Below are 12,029 nucleotides of genomic sequence, written 5' to 3' on the forward strand. Positions count from 1 at the left end.
TGGAAAAGTGTTAAATATATTGTAGAAGTTCTCATTTATTTGCTTAGCTTGCATTAGTATTATGGACCATTTTGAGAAAGGGAGATGTCTCGCCTTCAAGAAGATGACTCAGCAGGAATCATCAAAGAGAAGGACGTGGCCGGGACGTGGCAGGTGTTGGTCCCATGTTTTCACCTTGAAACCCTACCCTTAGTGTGTTGTGTCTTGTAGCTTAGTACGTTATGTCTTGTAAACTTAGAAACCTCCCTATTTTCAAATAAATGCAGGAGCGACGGGAGAGATTGTTTAGAGCGTGTTGAGAGGCTGTAATCTGAACAATCTCCCATACGCCCTCCTCATGAGAAAAAGAAACCAGCGTCTTAATTCCTTTTGTGTCTATTTTTGATAATGTTGGGTCAGATAAATCCAACAAGAAGTAACATTACCTGACTTCCAATATTATGGGATGGATCTTCACCCAGGGAACCAGTTCTGACTCCTAGAATGAGAGCGATTTTTTTACCCTGCATTCCACCCATTTGGCTTTAACATTCATGCAGAAAACGACCGATTGAGGAGCGCACACACAAAAGCTGAGGAGCGCACACGCGAATATCGTCATCGCAAGCAAAAAATATTTCCATAGCAGGTAATTGTTTTTTTTTTTTTTTTTGCTTGAGTTAGATAATCTCTGTCATATTTTTGCTTGAAATTCAATAAGTTTTGTTTGATAGCCTTGTTTTTTTCATTTGCAGCAATTTGTATTATTGTTTTGATTTATACAGTAATTATTGTATGACTTTTGAATGCTACAGTTATGCAAAATAATATTTTTAGCATTTCCCAACCACGCTCAGCCCATTGCTCTAAAAAATGCCTCATTTCTGTGTCGTCATTTCCCTACGTCATTGGTGCACCACCAACAAGGCCAGCGAGGGAAATTAATACGATGGAAAGTAAATGTAAAAAAAATACAATATAGAAACAGCAAGATGTGTGGTGCTTATAATATTATTATGTTACTTTTATTATTGCAGCGTTGAAATTATGGACGTACTTTGATGTAGAGTCGCTCGTGCCTGGTGATTGGCTGTTGTGATGTCAGCAAAGATGAAAGAGCAAAGGGACATTTAAGCTTGAACATCAGCTCAAGTCAGGCAGTCTGTGTGTGGAGTGCCTGGCGTGAGTAGTAGTCGACAGCAGCTCTTGAATGAATGTGCATTCTGTTTCCGCTCATGGAAAGTGTGAAAATGTGTGCAAGGACAGCAGAGTACGAGGAGGAATTGGGGACCGAAAGAGGAGAACGAGCCACAACGTCAACAACTGGATGCTGTTTTCATTCTGCAGCTTCTAATTGTGCTTCACAGAGGAGGTTGGTTCACTTCTCTCTCACTTGTTTAGGAAATATTCCCCATTTTGAAGAGTATTCTGTTTATTTACAGGCACTGTGTGAAGTTACATTCAATATAACGTTGTAAATATCTAACACTGTGACCAATATTTCTCATCTTAATTTTTATTCATATAAATGTAAAAGGGTTGTGGGCAATGCTGCATTATAAAAGTTCAACAGTTTTACTCAATTTACATGACTTCGTTGGAATATTTCATGCACAATTTTTGGAGGTTTCTAAAACAAGGGGGCTTCCCCATTGAATCGGGAAGTCATCCCCATTCAGTTCACACAGTTGATGCAACACACGTTACGACCATAGACTTCACTTTGCTCAGGTGGCAGTCATTGCGTTTTAACAGGCATCTCCACCTGCCTTTTCGTCTTCCAAATCCATGCTCAGCTGTTCTTCTGGCTCTGCTTGATTCGTTATTGTACATGAACCGCTGGGTGGCCAGCCTGCCATTGTCAGTCTGAGGTTTCAGCAGCCAGCTGAGAGCAGAGATCATCAAAAGTGTCCTCGAATACGCCAAAATTGTTCATCCACTGGGTCGGAACTACTGCGTCACACCATTCCGACGCTCTAATGTGCTTCCAGATGCTGCAGGGAACAGCCCCGGATCAGTCGTAAGTGCGTATCGAAAACACAAAACGGTAAAGAAAAATTAAACTGTCAATACTTTGTCAATCGAAATTATTCACTTGGAATCTGTACAATGTGAGAGAGTTACATACATACAGTGGATGACTGGTTAGCACATCAGCCTCACAGTTCTGAGTTCTGACGAGCACATCGATTTGGCTAATGTACCAGCTGAGTACCATGATTTGCAACTAGTGTTCAGTAAGGATCGCGCCCAGTCTTTGCCTCCCCATACGTCCATACGACTGTTCCATAGAGTTGATTCCCGAGGCTCCACTACCATGTGCGAGGCTGTATCACAGTTCCAAGCCAGAGCAAGAGGCATTAAAGAATTATATTTCGACTTCGCTAGCTGCCGGGTTGATTCGTCCCTCGTTGTCGCCAGTTGGTGCCGGATTTTTCTTTATCGATAAAAAGGACGGGACCCTGCGACCCTGTGTCGATTTCCTGGGTCTCAACGACATCACGATAAAGAATAAGTATCCTCTCCCACTGTTGGAGTCGGCGTTTGCCCCTTTGCAGTCTGCAAAGGTGTTCACAAAATTAGATCTGCGCAAAGCCTATCACCTGGTGAGGATGAAGGAGGGAGATGAGTGGAAGACTGCGTTCAATACTCCATTAGGTCCATCCATCCTTCCATTTTCTGAGCCGCTTCTCCTCACTAGGGTTGCGGGCGTGCTGGAGTCTATCCCAGCTGTCATCGGGCAGGAGGCGGGTTACACCCTGAACTGGTTGCCAGCCAATCGCACCTTCGGGCAATTTTAGAGTCTCCAATTCACGCATGTTTTGGGGATGTGGGAGGAAACCGGAGTGCCCAGAGAAAACCCACGCAGGCATGGGGAGAACATGCAAACTCCACACAGGCGGAGCCGGGGATTGAACCCGGGTCCTCAGAACTGTGAGGCTGACGCTCTAACCAGTCGTACACCGTGCCGCCCTCCATTAGGTCATTTTGAGTATTTGGTCATGCCTTTTGGACTCACGAATGCACCCGCAGTGTTTCAGTGTCTTATTAATGATGTGCTCCGGGACATGATAAATGTATTCTGTTTTGTGTACTTGGATGACATCTTAATCTTTTCCCATGATCTACATGAACATCGCCAACATGTCCGCATGGTGTTGCAGCGCTTGATGGAAAACCGTCTTTACATCAAGGCTGAGAAAGGTGAGTTCCATGCGGAATCGGTACAGTTTTTGGTGTTCATCGTGGAGAAGGGCCAGCTTCGGGCCGATCCAGCTAAGATCCAGGCTGTGGTTGATTGGCCAACTCCAACGTCTAGAAGCAGTTGCAGAGGTTTTTGGGTTTTGCTAATTTTTATAGGCGATTTATACGTGATTACAGCCTTAAGGTGGGACCTCTGACTAGACTTACTTCCAATAAAATACCATTTGTATGGGCCCCTAAGGCAGATGCGACTTTTGATCATATTAAACAATTGTTTGTGAAGGCTCCTGTGTTAAATCATCCTAATCCTGACCTTCCTTTTGTTGTCGAGGTGGACGCATCTGATTCAGGTGTGGGGGCGGTCCTGGTCCAGAGGTCCCCGGTCGACCACAGGCTGCACCCCTGCGCCTTCTTCTCTTGGCGCCTGAGCCCAGCAGAGGCCAATTACGATGTGGGAAATAGAGAGCTGCTGGCCATTGTCCTGGCACTGCAGGAGTAGAGGCACTGGCTGGAGGGGACTCGGGAACCTTTTCAAGTTTTCACCGACCACAAGAACCTGTCTTACCTCCGGACTGCTAAGAGACTCAACCCCCATCAAGCACGTTGGGCCCTGTTCCTTGCCCGTTTCGATTTCATCATCATTTACCGCCTTGATGAACGGCAAACCTGACGCCTTGTCTAGGCTGCATGGCCCGTCTGCTGTTCAGCCTGTTGTGGAGACCATTTTACCTGGGACCCGGGTGGTGGGAGTTCTTCAGTGGGAGGTTAAGAAGAAGGTGGTGGACGTTAAGGAAAATGTTTCGGCATGCTCCGTGTGTGCCCGTAGCAAGATGTCCCATCGTCCTCCAGCTGGTCTTCTTCGTCCACTGCCCATTCCTTCCCACCCCTGGTCCCATGTCGCCTTAGACTTCATCACGGGCTTTCCGCTGTCCGCAGGGAACTCAGTCATCCTGAGTCTTGTCGACATATTCTCCAAGATGGCCCATTTCGTTGCTCTGCCGAAGCTGCCGTCCTCCTTTGAGACTGCTAATCTCCTTGTCGACCATGTCTTCCGAGTTCATGGTATTCGTGCTGATCTGGTGTCTGACAGGGGGCCGCAGTTTCTCTCTCGGGTCTGGAGGTTGTTCTGCAAAGCACAGGGGGCTTCCTCCAGTCGTTCGTCCGGTTTCCACCCGCAGACCAACGGCCAGGCTGAGCGGGCAAATCAAGATGTTGAGGCTGCTCTTCGCTGTGTTTGCCATCAGCACCCCTCCTCGTGGTCTTCTGACCTGCCTTGGGTGGAATATGCGCATAACACCCTTGTTTGCTATGCCACTGGACGGTCACCGTTCATGACTGCATACGGTTATCAGCCGCCGTTGTTCCCTTCTCAGGAGAGGGAGGTGGTCGTCCAGTCTGTACAGGTCCATCTCCGAAGGCCTCAGTACGGGCCTTGTCCCGTACTGAGGCTCGCAACCGGGAGTTAGCTGATCGTCATCTGATCTCAGCTCCTCCCTACCGTCCTGGTGAGAAGGTCTGGATGTCCACACGAGATTTGCATTTGGCCGGGGGTTCTAAAAAACTGGGTCCTCGGTATATTGGTCCTTTCGAAATTGTCTCTGTTGTTAATCCGGTGGCAGTTAAACTTCGGCTCCCTCCCGCCATGAAAGTTCACCCTGTATTCCATGTCTCCTTGCTCAAACCGGTTTCCTCCAGCCCTCTGTGTCCTCCAGCGGTGCCTCCTCCGCGGGTGGTTGATGGCGAGCCAGTGTACACGGTGGGTGACATATTGGATTCCAGAAGAAGGGGCAGGGGTGTGCAGTATTTGGTCGACTGGGAGGATTACGGCCCTGAGGAGCGTTCCTGGGTATCCCGCTCTTGGATTTTAGACCCGTCCCTGCTCCAGGCCTTCCACTCTCTCCACCCGCAGAAGCCGGGTGGTCCGCCAGGGGGCCCGCCAGGGGGCGTCCTTTGAGGGGGGGATACTGCCATGGCCCTGTGTTTCAAATTGTTTTTCTTTGTGTTGCAGTGTCTGGGTGAGCGAAGGTGGGCGTTGACATCGGTGACGCACCTGTCATGCATTGTAATTATCAGCCTTTTTAGGGGGCACCATGACAGTGTGTGGGCGTCGGAATATTCATTCGTTTTTGCCCCGTGTTTGCCGCCATTCTGACCGCTGTCCAAATTTAGGTTCCATACGATTATACCACACGGGGCGGCACGGTGGCCGACTGGTTTTAGCGTCAGCCTCACAGTTCTGAGGGCCTGGGTTCAATCCCCGGCCCCGCCCGTGTGGAGTTTGCATGTTCTCCCGTGCCTGCGTGGGTTTTCTCCGGGCATCCTGGTTTCCTCCCACATTGAAAAAACATGCATTAATTGGAGACTCTAAATTGCCCGTAGGCGTGACTGTGAGTGCGAATGGTTGTTTGTTTGTATGTGTCCTGCGATTGGGTGGAAACCAGTTCAGGGTGTACCCCACCTCCTGCCCGATGATAACTGGGATAGGCTCCAGCATGCCCGCGACCCTAGTGAGGAGAAACGGCTCAGAAAATGGATGGATGGATGGATATACCACACGGACCTTTTGTCGCGTCTCCCTGCGTTATCTGTTTTTTTATTCTCTCTGGTTATGAGTCCCTTTAGCTTCGTTATGTCTCGCCATCACATGCTCTGTCATTTAATTAACATTTTTCGGACCTCTTACCAAGAGTCTCTTTTTTGGGATCTGCCCTTACGGCATTGCCGTCCGTGACAAAGAGAGCAAAGTTGGAATTTTGTGTGACACTAGTAATTTCCCCAACATTATAAGGCACTAATCTTGTGTGTCGATTGCAGCGTCTACTCATGACCGGGGATCGGTTGGTCCCGGAGTGGTCCCTCTCCTCGCATCTCGGAAGTAAAACGGAGCAGGTTTGGTATGAGAAAAACGAGGCAGAAAACTAAAACAAAAACAAAAGCGGCGGAAGAAGAACAATTGTTGTCCCGTTGGGATGCGCCCGCCTATAACTTTCCTGCTTAGTGAGCTTGCTGTGGGCTTCGATCTTGCTCTCAACTGCGGGTGTACTAGGTACGGATGCAGCCCATGATTTCCCGGAGCCTCCGCCAACAGCTCAAGCTAAAAAAAATGATAGAAGCAGCATGGCCGGCTTTTTCGATTGAACCGCGCCGCCGGCTTGTCAGGCCGTCGCTCGAGCACGTGGTTGCGCCACCGGGGGACAACGAAACAAAGGAAGCGGGGAAGGGGGCTGGTCGAAGGCCAATCCGTAGCTGGAGATGTTAGGAAGAGCCAAGAAGGAAGACGAGGGTGAGAGAGCGTGGGAGCAAAGGGTAAATGCCCAGGAGGCGTGTCCAAGAGGGACAGAGAAACCTGGAGAAGACCGCACCCATCAGCTTGAATCTTGTCTACAATTTTGACCCATAAAATGGGTTTAAGAATCATACATTAATCTAAAACACTCCAAGCTTTGTACTCCTACTCATAGATCAAGCATCAAGAATGATTGTTTAAACTTTAGTCTTGGCAGATCAACTGATTATTGTTCAATCACGTCATGCTGTTTTGTTCCAAATCAAGATGAAGTCTCACCGAGGACCTGTAAAGTTGGCACACTGATACAGACATCAAGGCATACATTTGGAATATTTCGTGCATAGTTTGTAACCTCAAAACAGACAGCTTCAATTAACAAGAAAAAACAACCCTGAATGGAAGTCCACGGGTTGCAGTACTCTCAAACGCCAGTGGGTGTCGCCTTGCGTGCATGTTTGAATATTAGGCAAATAGTTCATTGCTGTATTTGCGTTCCGTTGTCGATCTGTTCCAGCTTGGTCTTCTTGGAGAGAAGGTCACCCAACCTTTTGGTCGCTATCTTCAAAAGAAGAAAAGGAGTCTTTTGAAGACGGGAATCAAGATTTGACGGGAAGCTGCTAATTAGGTTAAGGTCCACTTGACGTACGCCAGGCGTCCTCTTAGTGGCCGTCTCCCAGCACCGTGGCTTGGAAGAATGCAGCTTAAGTTGTTGGGGAGGTTTTGGCAACTGGGTCAAAATCACTGCAATGCTAAACAAAAAACAGTCTGTAGTATGCAAGATACAAAAGACAAGAGATGAGGGGGACCCAGAAGAAGAGAGCCGATGCACCTTCAGCACCTCTTGACATGTCCAACTGTGTGAATATTCCCCCAGTACCAGGTAATTATTTAAAATCATGTTTTACATTTTAAAAGTGTTTAAAGGAAACATTCTGATACTGTCCTTGAACCTGACATTAACTGCCATGATATTTGCATTGAAAAATAGCAGAACTGAAAGTTGAAAACCAACAGGTTTAAGAAGAACTTGGTAGCCTTCACGCAAAAATGTACATCTCTCATCCCAGCTGAAAGGAGTTGATACTTTAGAAGATCACTGCAAGTGCAATTTCTTATTAAGTTACCGTCAAGAGCTCTATCCATGTAGTTGTTGTGTGTTGCCAACATGTAAAGTAATGACACCAATGTAATGGACATGCTCTCGCCCGAAGGCACTGACCCCCCAAACCAGCTACATCGCTGTCTCCGCTCCCCCGCCGAGACAGACAGCCACGGGGATGCTAGATTTAACTTCGCACACGGACGCTAAATGAATTACCAGCCAGTCCTAAGTAGCTCATCAAAGCTGCGATACGGACACTGGTTTCTCAGTCGAATGCTAAATTAATTAACTTTCACCCCAAGCCAGCTTGAAGTGTCTCATCAACAAAGACTTTTTTGGGGGGGACACTGGCTTGATCACCAAGAAGGTGAGGAACCCGCTGTTTGCTGGCTCTCGTGCGACGAATTTACTGAAGACTGGCTTAGCCAGGAAGCCCCACCTCGCACCATGAGGTGGCGAGGACACATGGGACCCTTCCCCGCCGTAGGGCATCCTGCCAGCGCTCCGAGCTACCCTTTCGGGTGCCCAGGCAAACTCCGTCATGAAGGAAGCGGGCAGCGCACGTCCGCTCTGAACGTCTTGCGAATAGCGACATACGGGCTCATGCCTGGGATCATTTTTTTCCCCTGCTCTCCATTTTTCCCCTTCCTTTTCTGCCAAATCCACCTGTTCCCCGTGCAGACCAGACTGGCCAAACATCCGGGAAATCAACCAGCCTGTGTAAATTCTGTTCCATGCAAAGTAAGTCCAGCTTGTGGTCGACTGAAAGTACAGATTAGTGCATATTTGTGTTTAGATTAACAAGAACAGGAACCCCCAGCTATATGCATTGTCAATACACGATCATTCCACCCTCACATCACAAGCTCAGCCTCTTCCTACCAATGTTTGTCCTTCGTTTGCTTTTTCCTGCCTTGTTTCCTTGTAGATTCCCCCTGGTAGAGCTCATGAAGTTTTCTATAAAATTCACTACTTGTATCATTTGTGTGTGTTTTGGTTTGACAAAAGACCTCTGGCTATCGTGAACTCATCTAATTCCTGAAGCAACCTTCAGATTACAAGACAGATAAAAGGTTTGTTGTCGCTTTCTCCTAAATTTTCTACGTCGAAAGTGACGCGGTGCCCTTCACGAGACAAAATAGCTTTATTTATAATGCTGAAACAGAAATCATGCTTTCCTTTCTGTTTTCTGTTTAAATTGTGTGGAAATTGCAGTCCACACAATTTATGACGTACGCCATAAAGAGAATCACATTTTCTGTTGACATGGCAATATTCTCACTCTGCTTTTCATTTTGGACCCTCTTCACTGATTTTATTGAACACTTTAACCGGACTGATTTCGTCTTTCTTACGTTGCATCCACACCCAAATGTCACCCTGTGTTGTCCTTCTCAATGACAGCATTTCTCCTCCACCTTTTGGACAACTCTGTCTCCCTTGTGTCCATATCGCTGACATTTGGAACATCTGAGAAGTCGTATTGGAAAAATCATAGTTTTGCATCTGTTGATACGTATAACGGGACCGGCAAACCACAGACAAAATAAGCCGTTTCCACCCGGTTTCGAACCGAGAACCTTTTGCATGTAAGGCAAACTTGATAACCACTACACTATGAAAACTGTCGCTGCAGTTAAGACCAAAGGCGGACTGGGCTACCACATGCTAAGGGGAGCTGCCAGACGGCGGCAAGTTTCACGTGACCTGATGGAAAAAACAAAACAAAAGTGCATTTCACTGTTTTGTACCATAAATCATGGCGGAATCAATAATCTAAAAAAAAATAAAAAATCCGAAAACTAAAAATAAGCAACAAGGACAAAAGAAACAGAGTCACGACTACCATCTACACATTCAGGAGAAACAAGTCATCAGGGGTCTCATGTACAAAAACTTGCGTGGATTTCCGACTGAAACATGGCGTACGCTCAAATCCAGAAAACGTTTGCACAAAAACGTGGCATACGTTCTTTTTCACGGCAAATTTCAGATGTATCAAGAGTGAAATGAGCGTGCGGTGCCTCACGCCAACTTCATGGCTGGCGTACGCACGTTTCTGCAGCTGTTGCAGCTTTGGCAACACTTCGAGGTGATGCTGGGAAGGGTTAGAGAGACATGGGCCTGTGCGCTCGGAGGATGTGCCCAAAACCGCGGTGGCTGTTTGAATTTCTTCGCGTGCCCTCTGGCCTGAAGGGAGCGCCTCAGACTTTTCAAAGGCGAGTGAGGAGAAGCGGGACGGAAGATGAATGAATGAATCAATGATTGTTTATGCCACAATTTACCGTCCAAAATGTCAAATGCAGTCTCCCCCCCCTTTGGGTTCCTGGCTGGCAGCTCCAAAAAGTACTGTTGGGGCAGTTAGACAGCAGCAGTTTCCATAGTGTAGTGGTTATCATGTTTGCCTCACATGCAAAAGGTCCCTGGTTTGAAACTGCGTGGAAACAAGGCTTGATAGTTATTCTTTTTTTCTTTTTATCTGCCATGAAAAACTATGGGGAGAGATTAGTGTCAAAATCTTTGACACAAATATATCTGTGACTTACATACGTGTTTTTCAAATCCACAAACATATCTGCAATTTACACGTGTTTTTTTGTTTGTTGTTGTGTGTGCATTTATCATAACTTATCATTTGTAAATATTCAATTCTGCTTGTGTATTGTTGATGGTGCGTTTGTAGATCAGCGCATTTATTTTTGAGACATTGGAACACAGTTTTCAAGATACACACACACACACACGCAGGCGCACACACACACACACACGCACACACGCACACACAAGTTGAGAATCTTCACACGCAGCCTCTCGATCCTGATTCCCACTTCACTGGCAGAACTATTCACGGTGTCCGAGCAGGAGCTCAAGATTTGATTCCCGATGGGGAGAAGTATTTTGTCGAAGGTGTTTTTCAAGGCAGATTAATTAATAATAATACTAACAATAACCAGATCTTGCTCATACTAAGTTTTGAACCAGGGACCTTTCACACATAAGGTGCACATGTACACCACTAAGCTATGGCAACTTGTTTCACCTCCAAGAAATTCTCAGCTAACTCTTACTTTAAAATAACCCCTCCATTCCTCTTCCCATCTACACCATGGTAATAAAAGTTAAAGCCATCTTCGACCCACAGTTGCTGAATTTCGGACGTTGCTAACCCTGGCCACGATCGATCCAGTATGGAATTCTTTGAATGAACACTGACATCTCTCACTCTCAAGTTTTAAGACAGACGCCCTTCGTGGCACAACCCTCTGCATTTATCCGGGCTTGGGAAGAGCCGACAGTTTGCACTGGATTGTGCCCCCCATCGGGCTGCAGTAAGAGAGGATAAAACCCAGGTCAATGCAAATCACAGTCAATGCTGAGCAACACATGACAAAATAGGTTTAAGGATTAACATTCCCTGACCGGGAATCAAACCCGTGCCACGGCGGTGAGAGTACCGAAGCCTAACCACTAGACCAGCAGGGACTTATGGTGGAGTAAACAATTATTAATCGAGACAATCCCTAAAAGGATTGTCCGGGTCACGGCAGGACTGCTGTATTTGTTACATTCACCTTAAATGTCTGCGTTACGCTAACTCATGCAACACTGTCAACACAGTCAGCTCTTTCCATGACAGTATCTGTTAAATATATTTTAGAAGTTATCATTTATTTGCTTAGCTTGCATTAGTATTATGGACGATTTTGAGAAAGGGAGATGTCTCGCCTTCAAGAAGATGACTCAGCAGGAATCATCAGAGAGAAGGACGTGGCCGGTCCCATGTTTTCACCTTGAAACCCTACCCTTAGTGTGTTGTGTCTTGTAGCTTAGTACGTTATGTCTTGTAAACTTAGAAACCTCCCTATTTTCAAATAAATGCAGGAGCGACGGGAGAGATTGTTTAGAGCGTGATGAGAGGCTGTGATCTGAACAATCTCCCATACGCCCTCCTCATGAGAAAAGAAACCAGCGTCTTCATTCCTTTTGTGTCTATTTTTTATAATGTTGGGTAAGATAAATCCAACAGTATCCAACATAATGAAAACCCCTAATGTTAATAACTAAAAAAAACATTCTCCATCATATTATTTGTTGTGTTATAATTAACATAGTAATACATAACACATAATAATAGGTTGGGATCGTAGTATGAAATTGTGTGCAAGAAGGACAGCAGAGTACGAGGAGAAACTTTGTGAACCAAAAGAGGAGAAGGAGAATTTTTGTGTCTTGTTGGCTGGTTGAGTAAACATTTGTTCATGCCAACTGAAATCAGTCTTCAGTCCGAAAATGTGATTGCAATGGTGGGAAGTAACCAAGTGCAGTAAACCCCCGCTATATAGCAGTTCACTTATCGCGGTCCGGATCTATCGCGGACTTTTTTTGTGTTATTGCAGTTGTTGCTCTAATTTTTGTACTGTTTATATAATATTTTTATCTATTACTCTTACGCTC

The 12,029-nt window shown here is 46.3% G+C and overlaps 1 non-coding gene across 1 annotated transcript; it reads right to left on the reverse strand.

Moving 5' to 3' along the window:
- Positions 1-9,126: 9,126 nt before the first annotated feature.
- On the reverse strand, positions 9,127-9,199 carry trnav-uac (transfer RNA valine (anticodon UAC)). Its single transcript has one exon. It is a non-coding gene; the product is annotated as a tRNA-Val (tRNA).
- Between the last annotated feature and the right edge of the window lie 2,830 nt (positions 9,200-12,029).

The sequence above is a fragment of the Phyllopteryx taeniolatus genome, unplaced genomic scaffold (assembly GCF_024500385.1).
Source record: "Phyllopteryx taeniolatus isolate TA_2022b unplaced genomic scaffold, UOR_Ptae_1.2 contig_97, whole genome shotgun sequence".
In the NCBI taxonomy this organism is placed as follows: domain Eukaryota; kingdom Metazoa; phylum Chordata; class Actinopteri; order Syngnathiformes; family Syngnathidae; genus Phyllopteryx; species Phyllopteryx taeniolatus.